The 21579-nt window shown below is 42.4% G+C and overlaps 1 protein-coding gene across 1 annotated transcript in view; it reads left to right on the forward strand.

The window, feature by feature from the left end:
- Positions 1–21579, forward strand: part of LOC311146913 (chemokine-like protein TAFA-5) — a gene marked incomplete at both ends in the record, with an annotated part of 125072 nt that overhangs the window by 52581 nt on the left and 50912 nt on the right. The window lies entirely within an intron of this gene.

Below are 21579 nucleotides of genomic sequence, written 5' to 3' on the forward strand. Positions count from 1 at the left end.
TATGCTTCACATTATCTGATGCTTTGGCATGGATACGTCCGTGAAATCTCTCTTATGTTCTTGTGGTTGTCAAGTTACCTTTGACGTTCCTTTTGTCAGCAGTGACAATATGCCGTGAATTTAACACATTTTTCCTATTCCCCCCAAGCCAATGCTATTGCTATTTCTCTGATGCCCTCTATGTGTGTGTGTGTGTGTATGTGTGTCTAATAGTGAGTAGGAGGACCTGACATCATGACATGTAATCCCCCACCACATACACCTCACCCCGAGCACACTGCGTTGACACAGGGGTTTGATATTTGTGTCATGGCCTGTGTGTCTGGTTCCCCTCTCTCTATTTCTTCCTGGATCACACACAAGGAGCAGCCAGTCCACTTGAAGATAATAGGACAGAGAATAAAAGAAAATAAACAAATTAGATTTCTTATTGAGTTCTCAAGGTCTGGGCCAGTATTGTAATATCCCACATTTAAACGGATATAATCTGAGTCTTTCCGTCCAACACAATCTCTGTCCTTAATTCGTCAATCCTCAATCTCTACTCCTGACGGTCACCTCTTGAGAAGGATAATCCAAATAAAAGCCATCACAACCAATGCAGCCTAATTCTGTAATTGAATCCTGATAGAAATTCTGCAAGATGATCTACCCAATGAGTAATCTGCAACATAATGAATCCTGAGAATAATATATAATCTGTTTACTCTATGTATTGCCATTACAATATAGTTATTCTGCTGGTTGAGTGCTACACATATCTCAGAAGCAGTTTGTTCAAGTGGAGTACAGGATACATTTCATCTTCTCAACTGCCCCATTTCATGTCATATCATTCAACCCGGTCCGCAAGGAGACAACAAACACTGACAACAAAATCCTCTTCATACATAATCTAAATTCCATGCCAAAATATTCCTCTCAGCCCAATTTATCCTGATCCAGAGAGGGCCGATGTGATGTTGTCATGTGTTGCATAAATACAGACTCCCCTTATTTTCCATTTCACTCTCCTGATCCCTTTATTTTCTTGTAACAATGTCACAGTCTATCTATTGATTCCCATCATGACAGGTGGAAAAAGAGGCTGCTTTTGCCAAGCAGTCTGGTGGAGTGGAGGGGCTACTACACTGATTAACAGGAGAGCTCGTTGAGGGGCTGAGGACAGAGAAATTGTACCTTCTCCTCAGGTGGTCCGAGAGAGGAGAGGCCGAGGAGGGTGTTTGCATGTGTGTACCGGGCTCTAAATTACAAAATAATCATTGGTAGCGCGCTCCCAACTTTAAAAAGTTAGAAGCACAACATAAAATTTAGGAGCACCAGAAAATACGATTTAAAAAATCAATTGAGATATAGCTTATATGAATTTGAATTAGAAATATCCTATATGCTGTGCCCTAGAAACACATATGTAACTCTGTAAATACAGTTGTTTATTATAAAAAGCTAAAATGTTGATACAAATAACTGTCATTGAAATTAAAAAGTCATTTGTAGAATATGAGGTTTTTAACATTATGTAAAATAACTATTTTCCTATTGAGATGCATTACATTGCAAATTGTACACTGGCTTTTTAAGAGCGTCAAGTTTGTGATGATGACATGCAAGACATCTGTCATTCATTCATTGCTATGATCATTGATCTCCTGAAGAAGATATTCCTTTTCCTTTCTTTCTGTGCCCCCAAATGTTTGGATATACTGGTAAAATTACCAGGTTGTTAGCTAGCTAGCTAATGAGTTATCAAACATGACTGAACAAGGTGTTGTAATATTCATATGTGTCACCATACTGAATTGTAATTGGATGCATCATACTGTGCAATGATTGGTTAAGACCACCCAGGTGGTGAGGTCATTCTAAGATGATCATGGCCAGAGACACATGGACATGCCAGTTATAGCTAGTTAATAAAGAGCTACGTTTATAAATATCCTGTCGTCCTGCATTTTATTATTTTGTACAAAGCATACAAAACAAGACATGGTGTCAGAGTAAAAGGACTAAAATATGGATTTTGCTGGAGTTCCTTCACCTCGAATGGATTGGGGGTCTACAAATCTACCCGATGCATGGCGTAAGTTCAAACAGCATGTGGAGCTGATGTTCACGGGTCCTCTGAAGGAAAGAGGAGAAGAGGAAAAGTGCAGCTACCTGCTCCTCTGGATCGGTGAAAAAGGGAGAGACATTTACAACACATGGACACTTACCGAGGCTGAATCAAAGGTACTGAAAACATACTACGATCGTTTTGAAGCATATGTTGTGCCAAAGACCAATACAATTTTCGCTAGGTACAAATTCCATGAGAAAGTACAAGGCGCTAGCGAATCGTTTGAACAGTTTGTCACTGAGCTGCGTCTGCTTGTGAAAGACTGTGATTATGCAAACAAGGATGAGATGGTCAGGGACCGTATTGTATTTGGAATACAATCACCGCGAGTGAGAGAGAAACTTTTGAATGTTGGATCAGAGTTAACGCTGGACAAAGCTATCGACATAGCCAGATCTCACGAGCTAGCACAGGTTCAGATGAAAACCATTTCAGGCGGCAGCACGAGCGCATCACGTGAACAAGCAGTGCACGCAGTCAGGCAGACATCAAAGCACACCTCCAGTGCCCAGAGAGCATGTTTCAGAACGGAGACAGACAGAACTCCAAAACAGAGCGACACAGACTCCAAACGCCCCAAAACATGTGGATATTGTGGATACAAAGTGCATGGCGAACAGGGGAATTGCCCAGCTAAAGGCAAACAGTGTACTAAATGTGGAAAATGGAATCACTTTGCAAAAGTGTGCAGAGTTTACCGTGGAAAAACAGTACATACAGTGAGTGAAGATGAAATGTCAATCAAAGAGTCAAATGCTGATGAACTGTTTATTGATTCAGTGACACAGAAAAGTCAGATATCAGAGACAGAGCAAGCCTTTGCTGACATTGAGATAGGAAGACAAGGCACAGAGCTAAAATTCAAACTAGACACTGGTGCACAAGTAAACATTATTCCTCTGAGTAAGTACAGAAGCTTGACATCTGAGTGTGAGCTACAGCCCACCACGCGCAGACTGACTGGTTATGGTGGTGAACAGCTCCCAGTAAAAGGCACGTGCACTCTCAAATGCAAATACAAGGAAAGGGACATGATGTTGGACTTTTACGTTGTTGACACTCGAGCACCTGCAGTGCTAGGTCTTAAAGCATGTTTAGACATGGACCTTATCAAGCTAGTTTTATCAGTGACAGCACCAGTAGAGATAGAGAATGTCATGGAGGAGTTTGCTGATGTTTTTACAGGAATAGGACTATTCCCAGGAGAATGTACCATTCACCTTAACCCAGACGCAACCCCTGTGATCTACCCACCGAGAAAGATTCCACTTGCTCTCCGCGCCCGTCTGAAGAAAGAGTTGGAGAGCATGGAGCAATCTGACATCGTCACCAAGGTTACAGAACCGACGGATTGGGTCAACGCGTTAGTGGTGGTGGAGAAACCACGGACAGGCAAGCTCAGAGTATGTCTCGACCCAAGAGACTTGAACAAGGCTATCAAACGCCCCCATTACCCCTTACCGACGCTAGATGGCATCACACACAAGCTAGCGGGCGCACGCTACTTCAGTGTCATGGACGCCAGATCAGGCTACTGGGCTATCAAGCTCACAGAAGAGTCATCTAAGCTCACAACGTTCAACACACCGTTTGGACGCTACAGGTTCCGTCGCCTGCCTTTTGGGATTATCTCAGCCCAAGACGAGTTTCAGCGAAAGATCGACGAGGTGTACGAAGGCCTCGACGGAGTCGTGGCAATTGTGGACGACATCCTTGTCTATGGTCGAACCAAAGAGGAACACGACAGAAACCTCAGCGCGATGCTGCAAAGGTCCCGCGAGAGAGGAGTCCGGCTCAACCCCGAGAAGAGCACAGTCGGCGCTACAGAGGTCAGCTACTTCGGGCATCTTCTCACAGCGAATGGAATCAAGCCAGATCCGCAGAAGATCTCAGCCATAAAGGAAATGGAGCCACCAAAGAACCGCGCAGAGCTGGAAACAGTGCTTGGCATGGTCAACTACTTAGCCAAGTTCGCACCCAGCCTCTCCAATGCTAATGCACCCCTGCGTCAGCTGCTAAAGCAGTCCAGTGAGTTCCTCTGGGACAACCAACACGACATCGCTTTCCAGAAAGTGAAAGACTTGATCACGAGAGAACCAGGACCAATCCTTGCCTACTACGACCCCAACAAAGAGCTCAGACTCCAGGTGGACGCGTCAAAGTATGGACTAGGGGCAGTGCTACTGCAAGAAGGAAAACCCATCGGCTACGCTTCCAAATCTCTCACAGACTGTGAAATCAACTACGCTCAAATCGAAAAGGAGCTGTACGCCATTCTGTTCGGATGTAAGCGTTTCCATCAGTATGTCTATGGACGACAAGTCATTGTGGAATCAGACCACAAGCCCCTCGAGTCAATCATGAGGAAACCGTTAGCCGCAGCCCCGCCAAGGCTACAGAGAATGATCCTTCAACTACAAAAATACGACTTCACAATCACTCACCGTCCAGGCAAAGACATCCCTGTCGCAGACACACTCTCCAGGAAGTTTCTTACCTACAAGGACAGCAGCCTCAGTGAAGGCATGGACATGCAGGTGCACACTGTGTACAGCAACTTACCAGTTAGTGACACAAAACTGAAGGAGATCCGAGCAGAAACAGAAAAAGACACACAACTCACACAGCTGAGGAAAGTCATACAGTCAGGATGGCCTGAGGAGAGGAGAAAATGCCCTCAGAGCGTCTCAGAGTTCTGGAACCATCGTGACGAACTATCACAGATCAACGGAATCATTTTCAAAGGAGAGAAAATCATCATTCCTACCAGTCTCAGAGAAGAGATTTTGACAAAGATCCATGCTGGACACATGGGCATGGAAAAGTGCAAACAAAGAGCACGGGACATTTTGTTTTGGCCCGGAATGTGCAAACAAATAGAGGACATGGTTGGTAAATGCCCCACCTGTCTTGAACGACGCCCCTCGAACACCAAAGAGCCAATGTTACCTCACCGTATCCCAGACCGACCCTGGCAGGTCGTGGCAACCGATCTGTTCACGTGGAACAACGAGGACTACATTATAACAGTGGACTACTACAGCAGATACTTCGAACTCGACAAGCTTCACAGCACCACATCTGCAGCTGTGATACACAAGCTGAAAGCAGCCTTTGCCAGGCATGGCATTGTAGAGACTTTAATATCTGACAATGGGCCCTGTTACAAATCAAATGAGTTTGAATCCTTCACAAAAGCATGGGAGTTCACACACGTCACCACAAGCCCACATTACCCTCAAAGTAATGGCCTTGCTGAAAAATCTGTGCAGATCGCTAAATCACTCATGGACAAAGCAAAAGCAGACAAGAGAGACCCCTACCTCAGTCTCCTTGAATACCGCAACACTCCAGTTGACAACTTCAAATCACCAGCCCAGCTGTTGATGAGCCGCAGACTTCGCTCAATCCTCCCCAGCACCAACCAGCAGCTGCAACCTGAGGTCGTCAGCTACAAGGAAGTGCATGCAAAACGTGCACAGAGACAGCAACAGCAAAAGCGATACTACGACAGGTCAGCCAGACCACTGCCACCACTGAACGACGGAGAGTCAGTTAGAATCCAGGAGCATGGCTACTGGAAGCCAGCAGTCGTCATCCAACCAGCTGACACTGAACGTTCATATCACGTTCGCACCGCAGAAGGAGCGGTGTACCGCCGCAATCGTCGTCACCTACTGAACACAAAAGAACAACACACTGACGAGATGAACTGTTCCCCTGAAAGAGAACGGGATGGACTAAACACAGACACAACACAACATACACCATACTTACCTGCAACACCACAAGAACTGTTGACTGACACAGAAGCATGCTCAGCTTCATATCACACAAGGTCAGGAAGAGAGGTCAAGCCTAGAGCTGTCCTAGACCTGTGAAATGTCAAAGGGTGTAGGCGGATCGCTGCCCTAAAAGAGTTTCCAGACTGTAAACTTGTTATTGAAAGTTAACTTGAAATGCTTTGGTATTGTATTTGTTTGATATGTTGAGATGTCATTGCTACAGTGAAAAGCTGAGTTGCTGAGAAATATTTGTTCTAAAAATAACAATATGCTGAATCATTGTTTGTCTGTTATGTTGATGCAGTTGGTGCAGTTTAAATGGTTACTTACCTCGAGTTCAAACTACAGAGCATATATTCAAAAGAAACGCTTTATTGTTCCACATATTTTTTCTTTTTTTTAAAAGAAGGGGGATGTAATATTCATATGTGTCACCATACTGAATTGTAATTGGATGCATCATACTGTGCAATGATTGGTTAAGACCACCCAGGTGGTGAGGTCATTCTAAGATGATCATGGCCAGAGACACATGGACATGCAAGTTATAGCTAGTTAATAAAGAGCTACGTTTATAAATATCCTGTCGTCCTGCATTTTATTATTTTGTACAAAGCGTACAAAACAAGACAGGTGTAAAACCAATTAAGCCCACGAGTAGTTTTAGGACGGCCTGCGACATGGTTTATGAATGTAAAATACAGCCCCCCAATCTGTGACAGGAAGAAAAAAACATTGCTCTGGTAATATGGGTCTCAAATCTTTTGAAGTGTTTGTGCTAGAAACAAGCAGTTTTCGTTTTATTAATGGTGCAAGAATGATGCTAACGAATCTGCGCTCGGGAAACAACGGTAGTGCGAAGCCTTATCATTAAAACAATTATTATTTAAATAATAATTTAAAAAATATTTGATTTTCTTTGGGTCGCACTGGTGCTCCCAAATTAAAACTCCAGGTTGCACGGCAAAATATTTGGTTGCACTTTAAAGCCTTGTGTGTGTGTGTGTGTGTGTGTGTGTGTGTGTGTGTGTGTGTGTGTGTGTGTGTGTGTGTGTGTGTGTGTGTGTGTGTGTGTGTGTGTGTGTGTGTGTGTGTTGGCTATTGACACCGATAACACCAACCTAATGGTGTGGGTTACATACTCAACATGACAAAACAGGTCGGAGACAGTCTCCAATTGGCCTCTGGTGTCCCATGGGAAACTATACCCACTGAAGTTGCTTGTATTATACACCACAAATTAGTTTGAAAGTACCAGGTTTTGCCAAATAAATGCCACTGTTCCTGCTACTGCCACAGCATTTATCTTTGCAACTTTGGGTAGAAAACCAATAGCTATTGCTCATGATGAAAATAAATTGTGTGTCAAGCCAGTCCTGCATGAAAACAATTCAGTTTGTCCTTCTCTTAGCAACCTAATGCTTCAACCCAACTCTCCTTGAAAAGTTAACAAATGTCAGCTTTCTGAGAAGGTCAATTCTCATATGAAGACTTTTCCTACAAGCCCAAAACATTGATGGAGAAATGGGCTATTGACTAAAATGTTATGACAACCCTAGTGCTGAGAAATTGCTGTTATTTTCGGTTTTTAAACAACTAATTGACCAATGTCGGTTCAATAATTTTTTTGTGAGCTCAATGCACACATTTCTTAGTTAATGTAGAGATACAGTACCAGTCAAAAGTTTGGACACACATACTCATACAAGTGTTTTTCTTTATTTATACTATTTTCTACATTGTAGAATAATAGTGAAGACATCAAAACTACGAAATAACGCATATGGAATCATGTAGTAACTAAAAAAGTGTTAAACAAATCAAAATATATTTAATATTTGAGATTCTTCAAAGTAACCACCCTTTGCCTTGATGACAGCTTTGCACACTCTTGGCATTCTCTTAACCAGCTTCACCTGGAATGCTTTTCCAACAGTTTTGAAGGAGTTCCCACATATGCTGAGCACTTGTTGGCTGCTTTTCCTTCACTCTGCAGTCCGACTCATCACAAACCATCTCAATTGGGTTGAGGTCAGGGGATTGTGGAGGCCAGGTCATCTGATGCAGCACTCCATCGCTCTCCTTCTTGGTAAAATAGCCCTTACACAGCCTGGAGGTGTGTTGGGTGATTGTCCTGTTGAAAAACAAATGATAGTCCCACTAAGCCCAAACCAGATGGGATGGCGTATCACTGTAGAATGCTGTAGTAGCCATGCTGGTTACAGTGCCTTGCACTGTAATTCATCCCCCTTGGTGTTTTTCCTATTTTGTTGCATTACAACCTGTAATTTAAATTGATTTTTATTTGGATTTCATGTAATGGACATACACAAAATAGTCCAAATTGTTTCAACAAATTCTAATAAAGAAATAACGGAAAGGTGCTGCATGCATATGTATTCACCCCCTTTGCAATGAAGACCCTAAATAAGATCTGGTGCAACCAATAATTAGTCACATAATTAGTTAAATAAAGTCCACCTGTGTGCAATCTAAGTGTCACATGATCTCAGTATATATATACCTGTTCTGAAAGGCCCCAGAGTCTGCAACACCACAAAGCAAGGGGCACCAACAAGCAAGCGGCACCGTGAAGACCAAGGAGCTCTCCAAACAGGTCAGGGACAAAGTTGTGGAGATCAGGGTTGGGTTATAAAAAAATATCTGAAACTTTGAACATCCCACGGAGCACCATTACATATATTATTAAAAAATGGAAAGAATATGGCACAACAAACCTGCCAAGAGAGGGCCGCCCACCAAAACTCACGGACCAGGCAAGGAGGGCATTAATCAGAGAGGCAACAAAGAGACCAAAGATAACCCTGAAGGAGCTGCAAAGCTCCACATCGGAGATTGGAGTATCTGTCCATAGAACCACTTTAAGCCGTACACTCCACAGAGATGGGCTTTACGGGAGACTAGCCTGAAAAAAAGTTATTGCTTAAAGAAAGAAATAAGCAAACATGTTTAGTGTTTGCCAATAGGCATTTTGGAGACTCCCCAAACATGTGGAAGAAGGTACTCTGGTCAGATGAGACAAAAATTGAGCTTTTTGACCATCAAGGAAAATGCTATGTCTGTTCAAGGGAAGGTTCATGTTCCAGCAGGACAATGACCCTAAGCATACTGCTGAAGCAACACACGAGAGGTTTAAGGGGAAACATGTAAATGTCTTGGAATGGCCTAGTCAAAGCCCAGACCTCAATCCAATTGAGAATCTGTGGTATTGCTTAAAAATTGCTGTACACCAGCGGAACCCATCCAACTTGAAGGAGCTGGAGCAGTTTTGCCTTGAATAATGGGCAAAAATCCCAGTGGCTAGATGTGCCAAGCTTATAGAGACATACCCCAAGAGACTTGCAAATGTCATTGCTGCAGAAGGTGGATCTACAAAGTATTGACTTTGGGGGGGGGGGGGGTGAATAGTTATGCAAGCTCAAGTTTTCTGTTTTTTTTTTGTCTTATTTCTTGTTTGTTTCACCCCAAAAATATTTTGCATCTTCAAAGTGGTAGGCATGTTGTGTAAATCAAATTATACAAACCCCCCCTATTTCCTATTTTGTAAGGCAACAAAATAGGAAAAATGCCAAGGGTGGTGAATACATTCGCAAGCCACTGTAACTGTGCCGTGAACTCAAAATAAATCACAGTCTGTGTCACCCGCAAAGCACCCCCACACCATAACACCTCCTCCTCCATGCTTTACGGTGGGAAATACACATGCGGAGACCATCCGTTCACCCACACTTCATCTCACAAAGACACGGCGGTTGGAACCAAAAATCTCCAATTTGGACTCCAGACCAAAGTACACATTTCCACCGGTTTAATGTTCATTGCTCATGTTTATTGCCCCAAGCAGGTGGTTTCTTTGCAGCAATTCAACCATGAAGGCCTGATTAAGTCCCCTCTTAACAGTTGATGTTTAGATGTGTCTGTTACTTGAACTCGATGAAGCCTTTATTTGGGCTGCAATTTCTGGTATCCTCTGCAGCAGAGGTAACTCTGGGTCTTCCATTCCTGTGGTGGTCCTTGTGAGAGCCAGTTTCATCATAGCGCTTGATGGTTTTTGCGACTGCACTTATAGAAACTCAAAGTTCTTGAAATGTTCAATATTGACTGACCTTCATGTCTTAAAGTAATGATGGACTGTTGTTTCTCTTTGCTTATTTGAGCTGTTCTTGCCGTAATATTGGCGCCGGAGAGGATGGCTGCCGTTTTACAGCCCTCTAACCAATTGTACTATTATGTGTGTTTTTTTTGTGTTATTTGTAATTTATTCTGTACATAATTTTTCTGCCATCGTTTCTTATCACCAAAAAGAGCTTCTGGATATCAGGACAGCGATTACTCACCTCGTATTGGACAAAGATTTTTTCTTCAACGAGTCGGACGCGAAGGATATCCTACAGACACCCGACAAGGCCCAAATCCCTGTCATTCGCAGGAGAAAGAGACGGAGATATTGTTGACGTAGGTCGGGGTCCCTTGTAAGGATTCGACAGAGAGCGAGTAAACTGCCTCTTCCATCAATCCTATTAGCCAATGTTCAATCATTTGAAAATAAATTAGATGACCTAAGATTACGGTTATCCTACCAACGGGACATTAAAAACTGTAATATCTTATGTTTCACCGAATCGTGGCTGAACGACGACATGGACAACATACAGCTGATGGGATATACGCTAGGAGAGAATGGCTGACTCCGGTAAGACAAGGGGTGGTGGTCTGTGTATATTTGGAAACAACAGCTGGTGCACAAAATCAAATACTAAGAAAGTCTCAAGGTTTTTCTTGCCTGAGGTAGAGTATCTTATGATAAGCTGTAGACCACACTATTTACCAAGAGAGTTTTCATCTATATTTTTCATAGCTGTCTTTTAACACCACAAACCAATGCTAGCATTAAGATTGCACTCAATGAGCTGTATAAGGCCATAAGTAAACAGGAAAATGCTCATCCAGAGGCAGCGCTCCCAGTGGCCGGGGACTTTAATGCAGGGAAACTTAAATCTGTTCTACCTAAGTTCTACCAGCATGTTAAATGTGCAAACAGAGGAAAAAAAAACTCTAGACCACCTTTGCTCCACACACAGAGACGCATACAAAGCTCTCCCTCACCCTCCATTTGGCAAATCTGACCATAACTATATCCTCCTGATTCCTGCTTATAAGCAAAAACTAAAGCAGGAAGCACCAGTGACTCGGTTAATAAAAAAGTGGTCAGATGATGCAGATGCTAAGCTACAGGACTGTTTTGCTAGCACAGACTGGAACATGTTCTGGGATTCTTCAGCTAGCATTGAGGAGTACTCTGTCACTGGCTTCATCAATAAGTGCATCGATGACGTCGTCCCCACAGTGACCGTACGTACATACCCCAACCAGAAGCCATGGATTACAGGCAACATCCGCACTGAACTAAAGGGTAGAGCTGCCGCTTTAAGAAATCCCGCTATGCCCTCCGACGAACCAAGTCAATACAGGACTAAGATTGAATTGTTCTACACTGGCTCTGACGGTTGACGGATGTGGCAGGGCTTGAAAACCATTACAGACTACAAAGGGAAGCACAGCCGCGAGCTGCCCAGTGACACAAGCCTACCAGATGAGCTAAACCACTTCTATGCTCACTTCGAGGCAAGCAACACTGAAGCATGCATGAGAGCACCAGCTGTTCCGGATGACGATGTGATCACACTTTCCGTAGCCGTGAGTAAGACTTTTAAGCAGGTCAACATCACAAGACTGCAGGGCCAGACGGATTACCAGGACGTGTTCTCCGAGCATGTGCTGACCAACTGGCAAGTGTCTTCACTGACATTTTCAACATGTCCCTGACTGTCTCTAATACCAACATATTTCAAGCAGACTTCCATAGTCCCCGTGCCCAAGGACACTAAGAATAACTGCCTAAATGACTACCAACCCATAGCACTGATGTCTGTAGCCATGAAGTGTATTGAAAGGCTGGTCATGGCTCACATCAACACCATTATTCCAGAAACCCTAGACCCACTCCAATGTGCATACCACCCCAACAGATCCAGAGATGATGCAATCTCTATTTCACTCCACACTGCCCTTTCCCATCTGGACAAGAGGAACACTTAAGTGAGAATTCTATTCATTGACTACAGCTCAGCGTTCAACACCATAGTGCCCTCAAAGCTCATCAATAAGCTAATAATCCTGGGACTAAACACCTCCCTCTGCAACTGGATCCTGGACTTCCTGACAGGCCGCCCCCAGGTGGTAAGGGTAGGTAACAACACATCTGCCACGCTGATCCTCAACACGGGGGCCCCTCAGGGGTGCGTGCTCAGTCCCCTCCTGTACTCCCTGTTCACCCATGACTGTATGGCCAGGCACGACTCCAACACCATCATTACGTTTGCCAATGACACAACAGTGGTAGGCCTGATCACCGACAACGATGAGACAGCCTATAGGGAGGAGGTCAGAGACCTAGCCGTGTGGTGCCAGGATAACAACCTCGCCCTCAACGTGACCAAGACAAAGGAGATAATTGTGGACTAAAGGAAAAAAAAGAGGACTGAGCACGCCCCTATTCTCATCGACGGGGCTGTAGTGGAACAGGTTGAGAGCTTCAAGTTCCTTGGTGTCCACATCACCAACAAACTATCATGGTCCAAACACACCAAGACAGTCGTGAAGAGGGCACGACAAAACCAATCCCCCCTTCAGGTCCTCAGATCCTCAAAAAGTTCAACAGCTGCACCATCGAGAGCATTCTGACTGGTTGCATCACTGCCTGGTATGGCAACTGCTCGGCCTCCGACCGCAAGGCACTACAGAGGGTTGTGCGTAAGGCCCAGTACATCACTGGGGCCAAGCTTCCTGCCATCCAGAACCTCTATACCAGGCGGTGTCAGTGGAAGGCCCTCAAAATTGTCAAAGACTCCAGCCACCCTAGTCATAGACTGTTCTCTCTGCTACGGCATGGCAAGCGGTCCAAAAGGCTTCTCAACAGTGGTAGGAACAGTGGCATGGCAGTAGTAGGAACATCTATTGGGCAAAAAATTGTATTTTCACACTCATTTATGGTAAATAATGCATGTGACTTCGATGGCTAATTTCTTTGAACAATTCACAGGAAATACATTACATAAGATGAAAAAGCAATACTCCATGCCGCAGCATACTACTTGTCAGACATAAATAACTGATACTCTATACTGGTTGTAGGGATGGGTTTGGCATTGGGAGTGGGGTGTCCATGGGTGGCCTTTGATCATTTTATTGGATTCCTCATGTCTTCCTCATTGTTAGTAAGAAGTAGGGTCCAATTCGGATGTTAGGTACTATATTTATTGACAATTATATGAAACCAATAAATTAAAATAGCCAATTTTGGTGCAATCAATTACTGTAGCTTAATTTCCTAGGGATCAAATTATATTTCAACAAAATAATGTTTCAGGAATGCTAATCTTATCTCTTTCTAACTACAGAAACAATTTCAGCACGACCTGAGATGGTGGGTGTCAAATTCTCTTTCTTGTGCTTTTTGAGTTGGAACGACCCATAAAGGTTAAGTCACAGGTTAGATGTACTGTACGTTTGTATACACTGGCTCTCTGTATTGTATGCTCTTTGTTTTGCGCAGCACTATTATTCCATGAGACTGGAAGAGAGAAATGTATACAGATGTAGGATATTAATTTGATCACTCTTTTGTTGCTGATAATTTTCCTGCACAGCAGGAAATGTAAACATGTAGTGTATTCAAGTTTTAAAAAGGCTTCTAAAGTTTGTAATTTCCACTTTAAAATGGCTAAAATGCTCTAACAAAAAATGTATCAACCCCTATTACAAAATGTCCATTAATTATAATCCACATAAGAATTCACATTTCCTGTTACTGCAGGATTATTTTCCTACTATAGCAAACTGGCTCAAATTAAGATCCTATATCCTACATCTGTTACCAAGCATAGAATTAGGAAAATATATGTTGAAAATGCATGAAATTAGTCGTCTGTTTCACAAGTTTGGACAGCACAGTACAGTACAGTAAAGAAAGTAGAGTAGAGAATAGGTCAGTATAACACAGTACAGTACAGTACAGTACTGTACTGTACTGTAGAGTTTAGTACAGTAGAGTACAGTATAGTAGAGCACACTAGAGTAGAGTACAATATCATTCACTGTATTGTACTGTACTTTACTGTACTGTACTGAACGATACTGTACTGTACTGAACTGAACTATCCTCTACTGTGCTGTGCTGTACTGTACTGTGCTCTACTGTGCTGTACTGTGATGTCCAAACAGATGTCTATGATTGGTACAAATTTGATCCGGTCCGTACTAACCAAATTTGGCCTTGCTTGGGGACGGAGCTCATTAGAATGATAGCCGGTGTGTAAAATAATATCCAAACATGCAAAGGAGGATATTATTTATTTTTATTTTTGTGTACCTATTCAGGTACATCACCATTCGTAATCATGCATTTCTGGATAGGACAGATCAGTGACACATGATGTCATTCTGTTACAATCATTCTGTTACCGGGTGTTGATCCACTTCACTTACTGTCGTTCAATAACCAAAATATATTTTTTGAAACTCAAGGTGTCATATCATAGCTGACACCCCATTATTTCTGCAGACATCTTTGAATCTTAATTCGGAGTAGATATTTAAGAGTTTTGGTCACATAAACTGAGGGAGATTTTGCTGTCATTCTGTTACCAAACTGTACATCTGCACTGTTCTTTGAGTAAATGTGTTTTTGTAAAATTCTCAGTGGAAATTGTTAAACGTAGTCCTTGTTCTTAGAGTTGTATAGTTTGTTTAACTTTGCAATCAATGGTTTTTGTTTGGTATACTTTCAAGTGAAAAATCTGAGTCTCAGCATCATTCTGTTACTATGGAATTGCCCATACTGTATGTACAATGCAACATACACAGTAAGTGGTGAATTCCATTGAGAAAACATAGAATGTCAGCTCAGTACATTCCATTAGTATGAACTGCAGTAGCTGTAACTAGGAGGAAAGGGGCTGTCTGCCAGTGCTGTGTGTTGGGAAGGGAGGTTTAGTGATGTAGTAAATCATAATGGGTTCCTGTAGTAGATATATGGGGGTTATACCATATGGGGGTTGGGGAGGCTGGTGTGACTGGTGTGCCTAGCAGTCTCTCTGGGCATGTTAAACTGGCCCTCTGACCTCTGGGTCGGAAGGGGAAAGGCCACCGGAATACAAATCAGACCCTAGAGATAGTGGGAGTCATTATCTGCCACCTCCGTATGAACACTGCATATAATGTTGGAGTTGGAGTAGGAGAGATTAGGTGCAGCTATGTATGATGTATAACTGCCCACAGAGGTTACATGATAGAAGGAAAGGAGGAATTTGATTGTCAGTTAATCAGACAAATGGTTGAACATTTGATTATTTTGGCAGCTTGAGAGCACGTCATGGTTTATTTTAGGTAACAGTGTTACAAAACAACAACTTTAGCGTTTTCCTTAAAAAAGTTCCTTATTAACAGTGGTTGGCTAAATCCATTTTGAACACAAAATGATGTCGAGAGGGACTCCTTGAAGAACAGAAACTACGCACCAGCGATTCTGCTATTCTCCATTGATATTCTCAACCCTTCCACTAGCTCTATCAACACTTCTACTCTCCGGAACGTTGTCAGTGAAAATACTGTGTCGAGCCATCACTGAGTTCTCTCCTACCAAAGACAGAGGAGAAAAATCAAACTCCAAGGAGTACTCTTCGACTCACTCTGAATTTGTTTCCTGAATCTAATGCAATGTTATTTCTCTAGGGTAGTGATATCAAAGTCGTTTTTTGGTGGGTTTACAAAAAACATATTGTGTAGGTTGTTTTCTGTATGACAGGCAGAAATATAATACGCAAAGAAACCTGCATGCTTTTTCCTTCAGGGATGTATACTGACATGTGACACCGTTATTAGCATAGAAATAAGAAGTGTGGTATGCTATACCGCTCATTCCCACTCACTTCTCTTCCCATCTGTTAACAATACACCCCTCTTTCTTTTCATTTGTTTATGCTGAATCACTCAGATTCATAACGTTAAAAATAAAATAATCCTATTGGAACTAGCTATACATTCAGAACATGAACATGATACATCATCAAGTCACATAAGTTCCTATCAGGGGGAGTTGACATGAAATTCCACGAGAGTCAGTAAAATCCTCCAGATCCAAGAATGACCTATGCATCAGATGATATAGCACTGATGCAGTTTGAAGGCACCAGTCAAAATAGCTTGTTCCTTATCCTCCTCTTTAACAAACAGCATTAACCACACTTCGTTTTCCTACCCATAACCCCTTGCTTCCGTCACTTCACCATAAATCAGAACGTTGCATGATGAAGAGTCCCAAGGTGTTCCATGGGTTTCGAGGGTTCCGAGCTATTGATAACGTTAATTGTTATTGATGTCATATTAGTAGTGCTGAGTGATTAACTGAAATAGCGTTTTTTCCCCCGGTTATTAAACAACTAATTGACAGACGTCGGTTCAATTACTTGAATTCCATTCCATTCCATTTAGTTTTTGTTTTTATTGTGAGCCCAACACACCCTTTTTCGAAAGAGAAATCAAATCATTCACAAGAGAAATTAAGTCAAGAACTATATGGGACGCTGGACTGAAGGGAGTTGTAGTTAATTAACTACAATGACCAAAATCCATTGCTCCTGTTCTTTTCCAGATCGGACAGAGATGGATACACTTTCACGCCTGCTACGTTAGGTTAGATACACACAGACGGCATATGCCTCTGATTGAGAGAGGAATGTACACAACACAATGACGAAAGAGCGGGATTGAGACAGTTCATGAAAGTATGCTTTATCTATTTTGAAAAACTATTAAAGTGATTGTCAGGCAGCTCTACAGCATACAGTTGAAGTCGGAAGTTTACATACACCTTAGCCAAATACATTTAAACTCAGTTTTTCACAATTCCTGACATTTAATCCTGGTAAAAATTCCCTGTCTTAGGTCAGTTAGGATCACCACTTTATTTTAAGAACGTGAAATGTCAGAATAATAGTAGAGAGAATGATTTATTTCAGCTTTTATTTCTTTCATCACATTCCCAGTGGGTCAGAAGTTTACATACACTCAATTAGTATTTGGTAGCATTGCCTTTAAATTGTTTAACTTGGGTCAAATGTTTCGGGTAGCCTTCCACAAGCTTCCCACAATTGGGTGAATTTTGGCCCTTCCTCCTGACAGAGCTTGTGTAACTGAGACAGGTTTGTAGGCCTCCTTGCTCGCACATACTTTTTCAGTTCTGCCCACAAATGTTCTATAGGATTGAGGTCAGGGCTTTGTGATGGCCACTCCAATACCTTAACTTTGTTGTCCTTAAGCCACTTTGCCACAACTTTGGAAGTATGCTTGGGGCCATTGTCCATTTGGAAGACCCATTTGCGACCAAGCTTTAAATTCCTGACTGATGTCTTGAGATGTTGCTTCAATATATCCACATAATTTTCTTTCCTCATGATGCCATCTCGTGATGCCATCTATAGTGCACCAGGCCCTCCTGCAACAAAGCACCCCCACAGCATAATGCTGCCACCCCCATGCTTCGTGGTTGGGATGGTGTTCTTCGGCTTGCAAGCTACCCCCTTTTTCCTCCAAACATAACGATGGTCATTATGGCCAAACAGTTCTATTTTTGTTTCATCAGACCAGAGGACATTTCTCAAAAAGTACTTCTTTGTCCCCATGTGCAGTTGCAAACCGTAGTCTTGCTCTTTTATGGCGGTTATGGAGCAGTTGCTTCTTCCTTGCTGAGCGGCCTTTCAGGTTATGTCGAAATAGGACTCGTTTTACTGTGGATATAGATACTTTTGTACCCGTTTCCTCCAGCATCTTCACAAGGTCCTTTGCTGTTGTTCTGGTATTGATTTGCACTTTTCGCACCAAAGTACGTTCATCTCTAGGAGACAGAACGCGTCTCCTTCCTGAGCGGTATGACGGCTGCGTGGTCCCATGGTGTTTATACTTGCATATTAATGTTTGTACAGATGAATGTGGTACCTTCAGGCATTTGGAAATTGCTCCCAATGATGAACCAGACTTGTGGAGGTCTACACATTTTTTTCTGAGGTATTGGCTGATTTCTTTTGATTTTCCCATGATGTCAATCAAAGAGGCACTGAGTTTGAAGGTAGGCCTTGAAATACATAATAATAATAATATGCCATTTAGCAGACGCTTTTATCCAAAGCGACTTACAGTCATGCGTGCATACATTTTTGTGTATGGGTGGTCCCGGGGATCGAACCCACTACCTTGGCGTTACAAGCACCGTGCTCTACCAGCTGAGCTACAGAGGACCACATCCACAGGGACACCTGCAATTGACTCAAATGATGTCAATTAGCCTTGACATCATTTTCTGGAATTTTCCAAGCTGTTTAAAGGCACAGTCAACTTAGTGTATGTAAACTTCTGACCCACTGGAACTGTGATACGGTGATTATAAGTGAAATGATCTTTCTGTAAACAATTGTTGGAAAAATTACTTGTGTCATGCACAAAGTAGATTTGCCAAAACTATAGTTTGTTAACAAGAAATGTGTGGAGTGGTTGAAAAACAAGTGTATGTAAACTTCCGACTTCAACTGTACTTAGGCAGGCTAGCCTAGCTAAATAGAATGACTAAAGACAGTACAGTATGGGGGTGGCTATGAGGTGGGGGTAAGATTGTGGACAGGAAAAAAAGGAAGAAAGTGGAACATATTATAAGTAAATATGTAATAGGGGAATGCACAAGCCTTCTGGATGATCTGATGAAGGAGAAGATGATGGACAAGAAAAACAAACATGTTTTGAGTGAAGATGGAGTGGTAGATCACACAGAACTTTTAGGAAGAGCTACAGAAGGAAATTGAACGTGACGAGAGTGAGGATGAATTAACTGCGGTGGCAGGTGCGGTGAAGAACGCAGAGTTTGAACCTCGTCCTAATGATGACAAAGATGATTCTGGCCCAGTGGGAGTGAGATTTTTTGAGAGAATGGATCTTTGCCTTCTGGCAGATCCATATGTGGTGTCAGGTTGGTTGGGGAATGTTGTATCGGCGAAAGTGACTCAAAGAGGAATCGTGTTGATTATTCATTGTTTCTCCCATCCAGAGGGAGCGTGCACTCCACACCACACGGCTGGGGACAAGAACTGTGACTTGCTTTCCTATACGGAGCAGGGCGTTGAAAGAAATGATAACTGGAGTGGTGTAAAGTGTTGAGGAGAATCAACTGAAGTTGAAGATTTACGTGTGTCTGTGACGCCCACCGTTTGGTGCGACACAGACCTGGTGGAGAGTGTGGTGAAACGGAGAAGACAATATCTGTACCACTGCGTTTTGATGCAGTCTTTACCAGATGAAGTCAAGTTAGGATGTGTCAGTTATACCGTGAGAGCTTTTGTTCTGAATCCATTAAAGTGCTTTATTTGTCAGGTTTATGGTTATGTGGCAGCAGTGTGTAGGAGGACATGAGACAAAGGAATGTTTAGTATCGGTGGAAAAAGTGAGAGATCCTAACAGGATCCCTGTGAGTAGGCCAAGGCCAATATATAGTGATATGAATAGCATGTGCTTCAGTAAGGTTGTTTTTTTGGCATTCATGGCCATGGTTGTCAATTGTACCGCAGGAATGGAACGTAAATCACAGAGGATATATGTTGTGGTGGCAGCTGCAGAGAAGTACTTGGGGTGTATGAGATTTCATTAGAGAAGAGTTAGAAGATGTTTTGAACGATAGTGTCCCGTCCTCCCAGGCTGCTGGCCTGGATGAGGATCAGATAGGGCCAAAGCAGTGGAATAGTGGTGAGGTTTTAATTGGTGCAGGGTTAGTTGGGAGGGCAATTTTTTCACAAAGTCTAATGAATTCATACTACAGGTACACAGCCAATACAGTATTTGGCGGCATGCACCAGTTATATGGGGAGATCAGAGATAACGTTTGATGGTTGTCTGGCTGGCTGGCTGGTTGCTACAGCCTGAGCAGAGATGAGATGCTGACTTTAAGGTATGAAAAATTATAAGGTCATAAAATAAAATGTTGTATTATTTCATAGTAATTTAATATTTGTCTATGTGGACCTGACAGAGACAATGGAATATTTTCAATGTTTTGGAATTGAATGTGCACTATTTGTGGCTTTGGAATTTCCCTTAAAAAGCTAAAATAATTGTAATCTCATTATTTCATTATGCATTTAATTGATTTAAACCGCAATCGAAAATCACAATTGAATCGAACCAAAACCGAACCGACCTATAAAAGCACTAATCACTCAGCACTACCTATTCATCCAATCCTCATTCCTTTCAAATAAAATAAAATATAATGTTATTTGTCACATGCGCCGAGTACAACAGATGAAATGCTTACTTACAAGCCCTTAACCAACAAAGCAGTTCAAGAAATAGAGTTAAGAAAATATTTACTAAATAAACTGGAGTATAAAATAAAATAAAAAGTACCGGTACATGGGGTACCGGTACCGATTCTATTGTGATTAATAAAAAATGCCATGGTAAAGAGGGCACAAGAAGTGCTGTCGGGTTTTAGCAGTGTGCTTGGAATCTATAAGGGTTAATAGTGTCTGTGTCTCACCTACTATTCCCTATATAGTGCACTCTGGGCCCTGGTCAAAAGTAATGCACTACATAGGGAATAGGGTACCATTTGGGACGCAGACCTGAATGCTACAAGTAGCTTAGGAGTAGTTCTATGTTTGGAATAGCTGTTCCGCCATACTTTTTTGGGCTCTCTGCCACTTTGCTATTTTCCTCTTTTGTGATACAGGTAACTGCCAAAATAATGGAAACACTTGAGTAAATGAGGGTTCTGGCGGCTTTGTTATGGTGTGGGGTGCATTTTCCTGGTCCACTCAACCCGTTAGAGGGCAAGGTAAACGCCAGTAAATACTAACCTTCTACCCCCAAGCCATAAGACTGTTAGTCTGGGTAGCTATTAGTTAACTATTTAACTATCTGCATTGACCCTTTTTGCACCAACTCTTTTGACTCATCACATACGCTGCTGTTACTGTTTATTATCTATCCTATTGCCTAGTCTACCTCAAGCACATCGACCCGTTACTGGTACCCCTTGTATATAGCCAAGTTATCGTTACTCATTGTGTATCTAATCCTTGTGTTATTCCTCTTTTTTTTCTCTGCATTGTTGGGAAGAGCCCGTAAGTAAGCATTTCACTGTTAGTCTACACCTGTTGTTTACAAAGCATGTGAAAAATATGATTTTATTTGACCTAACATAGCAGGCGTAAATGAAACGCCTGAAACTAGATCCCATAGATACGAGTCTTGACAAGAAGAAAAAAAACACTGTCGGGGGAGGTTCTCTTCTGCACTGTTCAACCAATCCAGTAAATGTGGAGGAGGAGTTAAGATGGAGTGTCGCCTTGTTAACGTCCAAAAGCGGCTCTCTTTCAATTTCCCCTGAAAACCGGACCATCCGGTTGTTGGAGACTCGGCAGAGGCTAGTAAATATACAGCCATTCTGAGTGATCACCATCAACCTATGGTGAATAATTTCTATCCTGATGGGAGTGGATGACAATGCCCCCATCCACAGGGCACGAGTGGTCACTGAATGGTTTGATGAGCATG

This window comes from Coregonus lavaretus (genome assembly GCF_964263955.1).
Source record: "Coregonus lavaretus genome assembly, chromosome: 19".
In the NCBI taxonomy this organism is placed as follows: Eukaryota; Metazoa; Chordata; class Actinopteri; order Salmoniformes; family Salmonidae; genus Coregonus; species Coregonus lavaretus.